We start from the raw sequence: 12,932 nt of genomic DNA on the forward strand, positions 1-12,932 counted from the left end.
GTTCTGCAGTGCGAGATCTGCTACCCTTCGCGTTATAAGGCAGTAACACTATAGATTAATCTATTGTGAATACATTGCTATAAGAATTGTTTTAATTTTTCGCCCATAAGCCCACTGCCAACCTTGTACCAGATTTTTAAGAGAATCTTACTAAAAAGGCTTTTAAGTGTTCAACTATTCCAGGACGCAAGTCCGAGTCATCAGTTTGGTTTTAGAAGTCAGCAAAACGCTACTGAGCAAATGCATCGGGTGGTCCCATAAAGTATTCTTGATCAGCATCACTAGACGGGTCGATCTAGCCATGTGCGTCTGTCCGTCCATTTCTACGCAAACTAGTCCCTCAGTTTTAAAGCTATCGGGCTAAAACTTTCCCAAAAGTCTTCTTTCTTTTGCAGGTAGTATATAAGATGGAACCAGCCGGATCGGACAATTATATCTTATAGCTCCCATAGGAATAATCGTCTAGTGATGCTGATCAAGAATATATATACTTTATGGGGTCGGAAACGTCTCCTTCACTGCCTTGCAAACTTCTGACTGAAATCAATATACCCTCTGCAAGGGTATAAAAGAATGTAAACAAACTATATCTTTGGTGTTTTAAACATATAACCTCCTACGCTTGGAAATAACATTTTTTAATTAGTAATGAAATTTCGAATTAAATTTTATCAAAATCGGACGACTATATCATATAGCTGCCATAGGAACGATCGTAAAATCGGTGGGAAAATAATATGAAACAAATTATAACTTCGGTGTTTTTTAACATATAACCTCCTATGCTTGGAAATAACATTTTTTAATTAGTTCTGAATTTCGAATTTAATTTTATCAAAGTCGGACGACTATATCATATAGCTGCCATAGGAACGATCGGAAAAGTGGTAAGAAAATAATATGAAACAAATTATAGCTTCGGTGTTTTTTAACATGAAACCTCCTACGCTTGGAAATAACATTTTTTAATTCGTTCTGAATTTTAAATTTTTATTTTATCAAAATCGGACGACTATATCATATAGCTGCCATAGGACCGATCGGAAAAATGGTGGGAAAATAATATAAAACAAATTATAGCTTCGGCGTTTTTTAAAATATTATCTTATACTGTTAGAAATATCTTTTTTTGTATTTTGAAGAATTTGGAATTAAATTTAATAATTATAACTGCAAGGGTATACAACCTTCGCCTTGCCGAAGCTAACTTCCTTTCTTGCTGTGGGTGTTATTTTGATACCAATTCAAATTGTTATTTTCTTAACGAAACATATCTTTCACTTATAGAGAAAGAGGATATATTAGATTCGACGGATAGTATTTAGCAGGTAAAAGAATGCTTTTTTGACCCCATAAAGTACATCTATTTTTGTTCAGGATCACTGTCCGCATGACCGTTGTGATCTCGGAAACTATACGAGGGCTGCTATTTGAGTTTCTGTAATAGGTCACTTCTCGCCTTGGACCAATTGGCCTTTTCCCAAAATGGTTTTGATTTTTATCGAGAAAAGCTTCTACAACTTTTTCATCTGGGATTACGTTTAATGAATCGTAGCCGAAGCTCGCTCGAAGTCGAAGGTCGTTCAAAAATAGTCTTTGTACCAGAGAACATTGCGTAAACTGATAATGCAAGATCGTATGTGACATGCCGTGAGATAGAGGCATTCTCGCGCATTTCTGCCACCAGCATTCATTCGATATTGCATGAACACGTGGCCGTTGGAACCCGCACAATTTTACAATCGTTCAAACAAGTCTCGTGTGGATTGGTGCATAGAAAATTAAGAAAAATACAATCGCAGTGTTTCAATTGACGTTTAGGAGCCAGAAACAAAAAAGGAATCAACCGCATGAGTCCTCGAAAACGAGCCAAATCCAACGAAAGTTGTTCGTAGAAGAAGCTTTCAAAACAAATGTTGCCAAGTGTGTATAAATCTTGCTAGATTATTATCTTTGAAAAATAATAAAACCATTTTAAATGATAAAATTCGCATTTTCAATATTAGCCCAGAAATATATATTGCAACCCTTGTAAAAGCTACAAAGTTAGCAGCGCGGCGCAATTTTGTGCCCAAAACGGCGCCTGCAGTTTTAATTCTAGAACAAACGTTTTAACTGAAATGTATTGTTCTGTTCATACCTTTCAATTGACTCAAAAAATAAATGTGGCTACGCCCGCAATGTAAACCAATCTCCGTATGAAATCTGATATATCGGAAACTATAAAAGCTAGATAGTTGGGATTAAGCATGTAGATTCTAGAGATTATTGCGCATCGCATGTATAATACAACAAGGTGCCACGCTCACAAACTGCCTAAAACGATGGCCCAAACATTTTTAAAAATATTGCAATTTAAAATACATTTTATTTTATTCCGCTTTTCAATACCTACCGGCACGCCGAAAATGGTTAAAATCGGACCATTAGTTAATAGTTATTATTTTACGCCCGTAACTAGCAAGAACATCGTCAGACAGTAGATATAAGTAACAATAAAGGAAATTAACTTCGACAAACCGAGAATTAATATACCCTTGCAGGCCCTTTCTATAGGAGCAATGTAGTTATATACAGGACTTTCCGATTTTTAGAAATTCATTCATTCATTTTGAGATTCATCCTATGGCAGCTATTTGATATAGTAGTTTGATTCCTATCTTATTTTATTCGTAGTTCTGAAATAATAAAAAAAGTGAAATCTCGGAGTAGAAGATAATATAATCAAACATAACGAAAATATAATAATTTTCCCATTAACTATCCAATTGTTCCTATGGCCGATATACGATATAGATGTCCGATTTTTTTTTTTTAATTTTGCTCGAAATACTGAAATTTTAAAAGAATGATGTTCTTAACGGTATAAATTGATAAGTCAAAAAACAAAAAAGTTATAATATTTTTTAAATATTATATTAATTATTCCTATGGGAGCTATAGGATATAGTAGTTCGATCCTGCTCGTTTTGACTTATGTATATGTAATATAAATATGGCTTTTCAAACGGACTGGCAGAGAGACGAACATGGCTAGATTTACTCGGTTAGTAATCCTTATCAAGAAAATATATATATATACATGTTAAATACTTACCAACGAATATATTGGTTTCGTAAATACCTGTCAATTGACCAAAAACATATACGCGCCCACTATATAGCCCATAAACCCCCCAATACGCCTACGGTTTTGATGCTAGAATAAAAACTTCAACATAAATATCTTGGTTTCGTCAAAACCTATCGAACCAACCTAACGCCCATAACATCTGGCGCCCACATATTCAAAGATTTTGTAAAAGTGAAATTGAAATTTCTTTTTATCAATATCTATCTTCAAGTTTTGTAATAGCCGCTAGTTGGTGCCCTGCAGTCTAGGAAAAGCAGCATTGCTCCTTGTATATCGCCATCTCTCTTGTGCCCCCCTTAGCAGAGTAACGGGATTGTCGAGACACTCGACTAAAGCGTTCTCCCTTGTTTTTTGATCCCGTTCTTTGTAGAGTAAAAGCGTATAGTCAGCGTTTCCGCCCTTTTAGGATCACTAGCCATGTCGAACTAAGCCATGTTCATCCGTCCATATGATCGATGATATCGCGGAAACTATAAAAGCTAGAAACTTGGGATTAGGCATGTGACTCTAAAGATTTTATCAGAGAGCCACCACCACTCTAACGCCCATAACGCGTAAACCTGTCTAGCGCCCACATTTCTAAACATTTTGTAAAAGTGTATATGGGAATTTGTTTTGATTATCAATATCCATATACATGACATTAAACAATTATGGACAGTCACTTTTCTTCTTCCATATACCCATTTTCCTCGACCTCCCCTTAGCTAAGAAACGGGTACCTGATAGTTGAGATCTTCCACTTAGCGCTTCTGCTTGTTCTGTAATGTTTTAGTGACAAAACGTGTAGTAAAAGAATTATAAACCAAGTCAATTCAGACTTAAATTATGACAACTATACAAGTTTATTCACTGGTTTTAAATTCTATAAAACTCAGAGCTCCCAAAACGTGTCTTAATTTTACTAGGTGTCAGAAAAAGATCAGTTACCTCACAACCCTAAGAAAAATGGAATCCTAAGACTAAGACACTCTCAATGTGTTATTTGTTTCAAAGTGTCTCGCTCAGACACTGGGCATTTCTGTTTGCTCTATTTGAGATCCTATTTTTCTGTGACACTTCGCTTTATAGAATCTGGCAAGAGTGTATTTTCATATTAACTGTATCACCAGTTTACAAAAAAAAATTGATGAAATACGCACTTCAGGAAACCTTTGTTTTCCGGTAAGATACATCTCCCTGATTAAGAAAAGGGCATTTAAAATTTTTTCTATGGTACCAATTTTTTTTAAAGTGTAAAAAACGTTTTTCGCACTTTTTTATTTTCTAGCTCGAGTTGTGATAAACCGAATTCGGTCATTAAAGACTCATTTTACAGGTAATAGAATGCCCTTTAACTTTCTTATACACATCATTGAGTTCCATTCATTAGTTTAAAAGCTACACTTCGTCAAAGTTGAAAAAGTTGGAAAAAATGCAAAAACGCTGGCATAAATTGCTTCTTTAAAAATACACGCCTAAAAACCGAAATTAGTTTTATGTTGTTTTCTTAAAGGCTGAACTTTAACGGAGAATATAAGCCATTGATCACGACAATCCGTTGGTAAATCGATTTTTTACAGATTTTTAAACGTATATACTCAAGTTCAGTGTTCGGGAGCAGCGGCCGTTAAACATTATTTTAAATTTTCAGTGTTGGGGAACGTAAGATTTTGGTGCAAGTAGTTATGCATAACGTCAGTTTCTTTGCTATTAGTGCTGGGCAAGCTAAAAAGTATGCGATTGCAGTTACAAGGATATCATTTTCATATATTTTTAGCAAGGAAACTGACGTTATGCACTAGAACTTGCACCAAATTCTTACGTTCCCCAACACTGAAAATTTAAAATAATGTTTAACGGCCGCTGCTCCCGAACACTGAACTTGAGTATATACGTTTAAAAATCTGTAAAAAATCGATTTACCAACGGATTGTCTTGATCAATGGCTTATATTCTCCGTTAAAGTTCAGCCTTTAAGAAAACAACATAAAACTAATTTCGGTTTTTAGGCGTGTATTTTTAAAGAAGCAATTTATGCCAGCGTTCTTGCATTTTTTCCAACTTTTTCAACTTTGACGAAGTGTAGCTTCTAAACTAATGAATGGAACTCAATGATGTGTATAAGAAAGTTAAAGGGCATTCCATTACCTGTAAAATGAGTCTTTAATGACCGAATTCGGTTTATCACAACTCGAGCTAGAAAATAAAAAAGTGCGAAAAACGTTTTTTACACTTTAAAAAAAATTGGTACCATAGAAAAAATTTTAAATGCCCTTTTCTTAATCAGGGAGATGTATCTTACCGGAAAACAAAGGTTTCCTGAAGTGCGTATTTCATCAATTTTTTTTTGTAAACTGGTGTATTTGGACTCTACTTTTTCATACAAAGTGAACAAGTTTTTACAACTATATCTTACTTATGGTTTGTTTTACATGCCGATGAAACGTCTGAATCCCTATATACTCCCTATACTGTTTTCGTAATTCAGAGTTGTCAGTGAGAGTTCCTGTTTGTACCCTTCGGTATAACAAACTCACCAGCAGTGTTTTCCAGGTTTATCATGGCAGTTTTGCGTGATTCGATTAAAAACGAGGATGCGGTTGTATACATGGACGATGCTATCATTGCGAGTAAGAGTATTGATGAGGGCGTGCAGAAATTGAAGCGAGTTTTGGAAGTTTTACAAGGAAATGGATTGCCCATAAATTGGAGTAAATGTCAGGTGTTGAAGCGCAAAGTAAACTTCTTCGGCTGTGTCGTAGAAAATGATGGTGATGAAAAAATTCGAGCAGTTGCTGATTTTACGATCCCGCGCGACATGAAAGAAGTCTAAATATTCTTAGGATTGATGTCGCACTTTCGTAGGCTTTTAGAAGGATATGCCGTAATTTCCAAACCGGTGTCTGACATGTTGCGCAAAGAGGTAAGTTCGAGTCTCAAGACCAGCATGTAGCAGAATTTAAAGAGCTAAAAGAAGCATTGATAATTATAAAGCTTCAGAACTGGTCAACTGAGTTCTGAAGCTTTATAATTATTCGTTTAAAACGGAAGTTTCATACCGATGCATCCAAGTTAGAATTTGGAGCCGTTTTGCTTTAACGATATTCCGGTAATAACATGTGGCATCCAATTTTCTACATGAAAAATATCATTCCTAGGAACCTCAAGTACTTGCGGTTATAAGGGCCTTCTAGGTTCTAGGGAAGAAGTTTAAGATTGTTACGGACTATAACGCTTTTACCATAACCATAAAGAAGAAGGAGAGTGTCTAGATGGGCGATGTATTTACAAGATTTTGACTTCGAAATTGAACACAGGCCATGCGTTGAGTAGGGTGTCATGTTATACGTTAAACAAAAGTTAGCTTTGTCCAAGAGTTTCTAGTGTTTCCTTTACTCATGGAAACCAAAATTATCCGAAACAGTTACAGACAAGGACATTTCTCATCCAAGCAAACTCAGGATTTGATCGAAAGTCAAATTATATTCCGAAGATAAAAAATAAAGTAGCGTGGGTGTTAGCTGCGTCCTTTTTAATGCGTAGGCAAGAAGGCTTCCATACACTGCTCGTCGCATACCATGTTAATCATGTTGACTCGATGGAGTTGAAAAAAAAGCGCAACCAAATCATGGAAGATACGAAGTTGAAAGGCTAGGACAAGGTGAAAGGCAGTGTAAAACATCAACCGTCGCAGAGTACATGACGGATCCTTCTTCCCCTATTCGTTTTTCGAATTTCTCCGAAGACTTCAGGCAAACAAATTGTGGTGTACCACTCAGATTTGACCATTCTACGTTGCTCAAGCGGAACAGTCGCCACATGACCAGTTTTACCGAAGAAACAGGCGACCATTTGCTTTGAAGAGCTTCTTCCACGAACAACTTTGAATTTGGCTCGTCTTTGAAGACTCACGGTCGATTCCTGTTTTTTTTTTGGCTCCTAAGCGTATATTCACCAATCCAATCTTTTTTGAGCGATTGACAACTTGTGCGGGATTCAACGAGAACATACCTTTTTTACGGGTGTTCATGCAATATCGAATGGATGCTGGTGGAAGAATTGCTCGAGAATGCCTCTATCTCACGCCATGTCACAGACGATCTCGCATTATCAGTTTGCGCACGGCATCAATGTTCTCTGGCACAACAACTGTTTTTGGACGACTTTCGTCTTCGAGCGAGCGTCGGCCACGATTGAATTCAGTTATTCATTAAAGAAATCCCTTTATATTCTTATGTATACAAATTTATGTATTACCCAATGTTAACGCTATTGATGTCTGTACTTATTAGGATTTTCCGAATTTAAAAACGTGCTGCTCCGATCAGCTTAAGATGTTGGTAAAAGTTTTAGCTTGCAAATATATCCAAAATTAAAAAAAAATTTTTTTTTTCATTTTTATGTTTTACTATGTCGAAATCTTTGAATTTTTGACAAGCTGCTGATTTATAAAACAAAAAACCTTAATTTTTTCTCTGCATGGCATGTGTTATATGTATGAACTCAGTATATTCATTATAATACTGAGCCTACCGTTTCAAAAACAGAAATTCACATTTCTTTCAAAGGGCTAAACTAATTTAAAACAAGGAAGAACGCTATAGTCGAGTACCTCGACTATCAGATACCCGTTACTCAGCTAATAGGACCAAAGGGAAATGGAGATGTGCAAGCAGTAAAGCGAGAATGAAGTGCGCCACCTACCCGCGATATCAATAAATGGTTATGTGGGCGGTAGACAGACGGTAGTGCGTTATGGGCGTTAGAGTGGGCCTGGCAAACTTTTTTTTAGATCAATCGATAGGTTTTGACGAGACCAATACATTTCAGTTAAAATTTTCTATCTAGCATGAAAATTGTGGGCGCCACAGGTTTGGTCGGTATGTGGGCGTTAGAGTGGGCGTGGCACTCTGCTGAAACAAACTTGCGCTGTTCAGGAATCTCAGGAATCTGCATGCATGTATTGTAGCTCTTATAGTTTCAGAGATCTCAGCATTCATACGGACAGACGGACATGGCTAGATCGACTCGGCTGGTGATCCTGGTCAAGAATATATATACTTTATGGGGTCGGAAACGCTTCCTTCTGCCTGTTACATACTTTCCGACGAATCTAGTATACCCTTTTACTCAACGAGTAACGGGTATAATTACAAGCTAATTTTGTTATTCACCATCATAAACACTTAAGAAACTTACAAAATTAAAAATAAATTTATTGAAACAAAGTTTGTGATCATTTTAGTCCAGGTGGAAAATTAACGTTATCTAAAATACTGAAGACAAGATATCAATGCTAAAATGCGATTAAATAGAAATTTAATTTTCTTAATGTCTTCTTTTAAATTAGGCAAAAATCCAAAGCATTTCCTTCTAAACTCCCCCTTAGCCAAATTGATAAGTGCATAAAGTTACCTTTGCTTAAAAAGAATAACCCGGTATAAATGGTTTTAAAATTGCAACTTTGTTGTAATTTAATTTACAGAATTAAGTTTATACAAGATAATCAATTGGGAATGCTTATATGCGATTACATTTTGAAACGATTTCTTTAATGAAATTGAAATCACAATGTTGAACCTTTAAGCTAACTGGACTAAATTTTTTGCATTAATACTCAGGTTTATGAAGCCTGTTCAAGAGTTAGCTCCTCTGACTCTTTTGTTATTCTTGCATCAGAGGGAAACTCCAATAAATTGTTTATAGGGAGGTCTTACAGAGATTGTTAAATAAAATATGATTATTTTAAAGCCACAAGTAACATCAAAAAGCAAAGAAGCTCACTGAGGTGTTTTCCTTTTTTGTGTATGTCGGTCCTGTGCTTGACTTTTGATTATAAAAAACAATCGTGCTCTCTAGTCCTTAACAAAGTCCCTAATAGTTACCTGCCCAAAAAAGTTAAAGAACATATAATCTTGTCAAAAAAGCAAGTCAGTTTTCTCGACTTACTTTATCTAAACGAGAAGCAGTGACAAAGTGCTATTGATCACAAAATTGAGCTGTAAAGCTCCAACACAGGGCTTTCTTTGTTTATTGCATCCGCTGTTAGGTTATGCTTATGTTTATTAAAAATTTTTACCTAAGTAGGCTTTGTAAAATCTGGAGTCATTTTATAGTCACAAATTATTTAGAAGGGGGTCTGAGAGCCTGTTAAAGTTAGTTCTCACATTGACGACCGAGAAAACTAAATATCGTTATCTGGGACTGAATCTGTCCAAGAAATGTTAGTCGGCACTGGTAAAATTGATCCTTACTTATTTTTAAACCCGTTACTCGCAGAGAAAACTATGTAACAGATAGGAGGCGTTTGCGACCTGAATAAGTATACATATTCTTGATCAGCAAAAAAAAAACTTTGCCATCGCCCAAAAACTTCAAAAAATCGTCCATATGAACGCTGATATCTCCGAACATATACCAGCTAGAGAGTTGTGATTTGGATTAAATTTCTTAGCTTCTAACGCAACGCAAGTTTACTACGCTAATGTGTTACGCTCACTCTAACGCCACAACCAGCCCGAAACCGGCTCCTACAGTTTTAGTGCTAGGAACAAAAATTGTTACTGATATATATATTGATTTTGTCAATACCTATCGATTGACCTAAAAAAAATGTTGCCTCGCCCACAAACCGCCCAAAATTGGCGCTCACAGTATTGATGCTATAATAAAAATTTAACTGAAATATATTGGACTCGTCAATGCCTATCGGGATGAAACCTTCCCAAAAGTCATTTCTATTGCAGGTCTTTTTCCTCTCACTCTCATTTTTTCTACGTCTTCCCCTCACGTCTTTCGTCAAAAACCGCCAAACTGAGATTGATTTTAGTTCGGAATACTAAAACCGACATCGCTTCCGTCATGAAACCGAGAAGAAAAATGTGAGAAGACAATACTAAAACCGAGAAGAACCGATCTCGGTTTTTTCCGTTCTCAATTTTTCTGGGTGTAGGTACAGCTGTACAGTTCAAAACTTTTACATAACGCAGAGCGTTACACAATTTCGGTTGCCAAGCCGAGCTTATTGCCCTTTGCTTTCGGTTACGTTCTACCCTCAAATTCTATCCCCACTTTTCACTGGCTTTAATCAAGTGCATCGAAATTCGTGTAGTCACTACACGTATACTCTACCGAAAAATAATTCGAAATGGGGGAAAATAATAAAATATCAACCGAGCTTGTGCAACATGCACCAGATAACGAAGATTTGTATCGGGCAAAGGCAAGCTCCGTGGTACGCCAGCTGGCCAATTTCGACGAAAGTGAGTTGCAGGTGCGGTTGGATTTAATCGAGCGAATGAATTCCGTCTTCGACTGCCCTCAACTTATCCTCGACCTGCTGGTGATCAAGGAGATGAAATGCGATGCGCGTATTACATTTACGACAGCATATTGTACCCAATAACTACGGCGGCAAAAATATATACAGCTGCCAAAAAAAAAACACCACCTACTCGAGCAATGTTTGGATAGCCACCCTACCTATATTTTTAGCTCTGTCAAAACATGCAATACCTTTTTGGAATCGATTTGCAACATAGAATCAGAAAGTGAAAATAATGTAATTTTTTTTTTAGTTTTTAAATTATTTAAGAAACTTTATAAAAACTCGACAAACTTAACGAAAAAAACAAGGGAGAACGCTATAGTCAAGTACCTCGACTATCAGATACCCGTTACTCAGCTTAAGGGACCAAAGGGAAATGGAGATATGCAAGCAGCAAAGCGATATTTAAATGCGCCATCTATCGGCGGAAGGCAGATTTAAGCGTTATGGGCGTTAGAGTGGGCGTGGGTCCATCGATAGGTATTGACGAGACCAATACAGTTCAGTTAAAATTTTGTATCTAGCATGAAAATTGTGGGCGTCACAGGCTTGGGCGGTTTGTGGGCGTGGCATATTTGCGTGACAAACTTGCGCTGCGTACAAGGCTACGGAATCTAAATATTAGATCCCAATTCTCTATCCTTGATAGTTTCCGAGATATCCACGTTCATATTTACGATTTTTTGAATTTTGTGGGTGGTTTGTGGGCGTAAAAGTGGGCGTGGCAAACTTGTTTTTTTATCAATCGATAGGTATTGATGAGAACAATACATTTCAGTTAAAATTTTTATTCTAGCATCAAAACTGTAGGAGCCACAGTTTTGGGCGGTTTGTGGGCGTTAGAGTGGGCGTGGCACTCTACTGAAATAAACTTGCGCTGCGTAAGAAGCTCAGGAATCTGCACGCCAAATCTCAATAGCCTTGCTCTTATAGTTTCCGAGATCTCAGCGTTCATCCGGACAGACAGACGGACAGACGGACAGACGGACATGGCTAGATCGACTCGGCTAGTGATCCTGATCAAGAATATATATACTTTATGGGGTCGGAAACGCTTCCTTCTGCCTGTTACATACTTTCCGACGAATCTAGTATACCCTTTTACTCTACGAGTAACGGGTATAATAATAGCACCACTTTTTAAAAAGGGGTTTAAAATTATAGGAATTACCAATATTCATGAGATAACAATATTGAACTATTATATCGGTGTTTATATTCTTCATTTAATATTTTGTGGAGTATCCTTCATTGGAAATAACAGCTGCGCAGCGTCTTGAGATGGAGTCAACTAGGTTCTGGCATCGCTTTATGGAAATTTGAGTCCAGGACTCCTTAATTACTCCCCGATCCGATGGATGTTGGCTTTGATGCAGCGACTGCCTTCTTGACGTCCGACCACAGATTCTCTATTGGATTAAGGTCTGGAGACTGCGGAGGCCACTCCATAACCATTTCTTTGCCTTCTTGCTGGTATTTGGTCATTATCTTGTTCGAAGACCCACACGAGCGGCATTTCATACTCTGCGAAAGGTAGCATAATGGTATCCATGATATCCACGTATATGTGCTGATCCATGATGGCCTTGATCCACTGTATCGGGCCTACTCCGTAATAGGAAAAGCAGGCCCTTACCATCACACTTCGCCCTACATGCTTTATGGTCTTTGTGGTGTACTGGGGCTTAAACTCCGAGTTCTTTGGACGTCTGACATACGATCTGGATCCTTTTCCACCAAACATAATCACCTTGCTCTGACCTGACCATAAAATATTCGTCCACTGTTTGGGTGACCAATTTGCATGACTCTTGGCAAACTTCATTCGCCTAGAAATATGTCTGGCATTTAAAAGTGGTACCTTTCTCGGGCTGCAGGCTTTTAGGTTATGTTCCCTGAGATATGTACGCACAGTTTGCACCGTCGCATTTATTTTAAACTCCTTTTTAAGCTCAGTAGCAGACTTAAAAGGATCCTTCTTGTGCTGACCAATCAATCGATTGACGTGAAGGGAGGTCATAGATTGTTTTTGTCCTCGTATTTCAGGTTTTTCTTTAAAGTATAGAGCGTTCTTAATCATTTTATTTAAACATCCGACCAATCGACCAACTTATCTGTACGATTTTCCATCCCATTTCAATGGTATTATCAAACTTTTTATGTTCAAAATATTGAAATTATAGATATATCTAATTGCACGGGTATTAAGGCTATTCGGCAAAATATGGGGATTTTGCTAATAAATGTGGTAGTGGTGCTATTTTATTTTTCTCAATTTTTTGGGCTTTTTTTATTAAAGCACTTAACAATAAATTTATAGGAAGGATTTAAAAACAGGGTAACACATTTTTTGGTTAGAAAAAATTACAAAAAATTGTGTGTTGGAAAAAAACAATCACTGAAAACAATTTTATGTTACCCAGAAGAAAATGTATTGAAGTGGTGCTATTATTTTTTTCGCCACTGTAAGTCGGAACGAGACGACTCGGA

The 12,932-nt window shown here is 36.9% G+C and overlaps 1 protein-coding gene across 7 annotated transcripts in view; it reads left to right on the forward strand.

Moving 5' to 3' along the window:
* LOC119559664 (rap guanine nucleotide exchange factor 2) overlaps nucleotides 1-12,932 on the forward strand; it is an 81,910-nt gene that overhangs the window by 27,629 nt on the left and 41,349 nt on the right. The window lies entirely within an intron of this gene.

Source organism: Drosophila subpulchrella, unplaced genomic scaffold (genome assembly GCF_014743375.2).
Source record: "Drosophila subpulchrella strain 33 F10 #4 breed RU33 unplaced genomic scaffold, RU_Dsub_v1.1 Primary Assembly Seq30, whole genome shotgun sequence".
Classification (NCBI taxonomy): domain Eukaryota; kingdom Metazoa; phylum Arthropoda; class Insecta; order Diptera; family Drosophilidae; genus Drosophila; species Drosophila subpulchrella.